The sequence below is a fragment of the Etheostoma spectabile genome, chromosome 3 (assembly GCF_008692095.1).
Source record: "Etheostoma spectabile isolate EspeVRDwgs_2016 chromosome 3, UIUC_Espe_1.0, whole genome shotgun sequence".
NCBI classification, from domain to species: Eukaryota; Metazoa; Chordata; class Actinopteri; order Perciformes; family Percidae; genus Etheostoma; species Etheostoma spectabile.
In genome coordinates this window covers 27,567,329-27,569,268 of record NC_045735.1, presented here as the reverse complement: position 1 = coordinate 27,569,268, position 1,940 = coordinate 27,567,329, and the positions used below count along the sequence as shown (strand labels likewise).

Below are 1,940 nucleotides of genomic sequence, written 5' to 3'. Positions count from 1 at the left end.
CTGTTAGCTAAACTAACGTTAGTTTTCCGGTGGAGGCGAACAGACTTTCTTTAACTGTCTATGTGAACAGATCGTGCAGTGTCGTAAATACGCGTTCATCATGCTATCATATGCGCATGCGCGAACATCTTGCACCTGAACAGAACGGATTGTGCTGGCAGGACGGATCGTGTACCGACAGTATCATAAAATTCCTTCAACTATGTAAATACTGTACATACTGTATCCACACTCCTTGTATTGCTTTTATTTATAATCCTACTCTGATATTTATATACTTCTTGCAACTATAACACGGAATTTCCCTTTGGGGATCGATAAAGTATTTCTAATTCCGATTCTGATGTGAGAATTTGAAGCTACTTCCTTAGCTACACATTAGTACGTACACATTAGTCTGCGGAGGAGGGTCTGCTAGTCCACACAGCATTGGCATTTCTTTAAACCATTCACAGTGGTCGTGGACGTCGCGAAGCTCCACACGGAGCAACAGCGCCGCTGCAAAATAGCCTCAGGCAGGAACCTGTTTTGGTGGAACATGTGTACGTTCAAAGGTTGTTTTAGTCGTGCGAGAGAAAACTCAGATACGACAGATAATCTAGCGAGCTGTCTGGATTTACCCTGCAGAGATCTGAGGAGACAGTTAACCATAATCCTCAGAAATCCACCGGAGTTTAGAATGCAAACGAAAAGAAAGCGGAATGTGAAGGAAATGAAACGTCGTTGATACAGACTTTATACACACCTGATCCTGGCTTCCCTTTTTTCTTCCTGAACCTGGCAAAAAATTCCACCATACACTGATGACAAATGTTTCTATGAACAGCTTTCTTCATGTACAGAGGCCCCGGAAAAAGATAAAAGTTGATGCAAAAATAAAGTCATGCGACACTTGTGCTGTTTGCTTTGTTTATTAGAGGTATATTGTCAAACATTTTACAAGCTGTTGCTTAAATGTTTCCATTGAGAGAGAGAAATGCAACACTGAAAAACAATTACTAAGCTCAGCAGAGAACACTTCCAAAGCTCCTGTTTGAAAGGCACTAAAGTCCCAGTTTTAATGTCAGTCCTCCTTTTTTCTTGACACATGCATACACAACTAGCAAAGACACCTGTTGTTACACACGTCAGTAGCTACAATACACAGAGCTTTCAATTGACTTGTTAGTTGAGCTTTTAAAGGCAACACCACTTATGTCTGCTTTCATGTGTAGGACACCAAAATGTGTGCAATGCTAAGATGAGAAGTTGAAGTAACACAGACGCTTGATTCAATACACTGAACATTTGTACGGACGTAAAGCTACTATAACTTACTTCATGTGGACGGCAGGCTTTCAGTTTGCTCTGTTAAGTGCAGGTATCTTAAATATGTTTAAGATTAAATACACCATATTGCTGCTATTTAAATATATAACGTTTCTTTTAAGTTAGAATCGTCATTCAGTGGAATTATGTATAATCACAAGACAACCATCACTTGGATTTTCTTCACGTCTGGAAAAGAAATGTAAAAAAAAAAAAAAAGTCTCTTTTTAAATAATAGTGATAGTAGTACATTCAAACAATAGCATAATAGTTCCTCAGCATTATTGTTGTGGTTTTAAATAGCTTGTGATGTAGGGGTGCTTGTAAAGGGGACAGTCTGTCATTATATTAATGTTCATACTGTAAAATCAGATGCACCCTACTTCTTGGTTTAAATACTGCAGAAACAACACTGTCACAAAGTTTAGATGCCGTGCTAGTGCCATTGTCATATTGCTTAATGCTGTTGATCTTCAGGAAGTCCATCAGGGAGTTACAGGGTTCTGCTCCAGAGCTGAAGAATTGTGTGTCCATGACTGCCTACTCTGAATGTTTACCGGCTGCCAAAGACATGTGCATGTGCCTGTCAGACAGTGGTGGGTGTGTGTGTGTGTGTGTGTGTGTGTGTGTGT

At 39.8% G+C, this 1,940-nt stretch overlaps 1 long non-coding RNA gene across 1 annotated transcript in view; it reads left to right on the top strand.

The window, feature by feature from the left end:
* The first annotated feature begins 1,810 nt into the window (after nt 1–1,810).
* The window catches only part of LOC116684400 (uncharacterized), an 8,238-nt gene continuing 8,108 nt past the window's right edge, over nt 1,811–1,940 (top strand). Inside the window, exon 1 of the long non-coding RNA XR_004330781.1 lies at nt 1,811–1,938. This is a non-coding gene — a long non-coding RNA (uncharacterized LOC116684400). The remainder of the gene's footprint in view (nt 1,939–1,940) is intronic.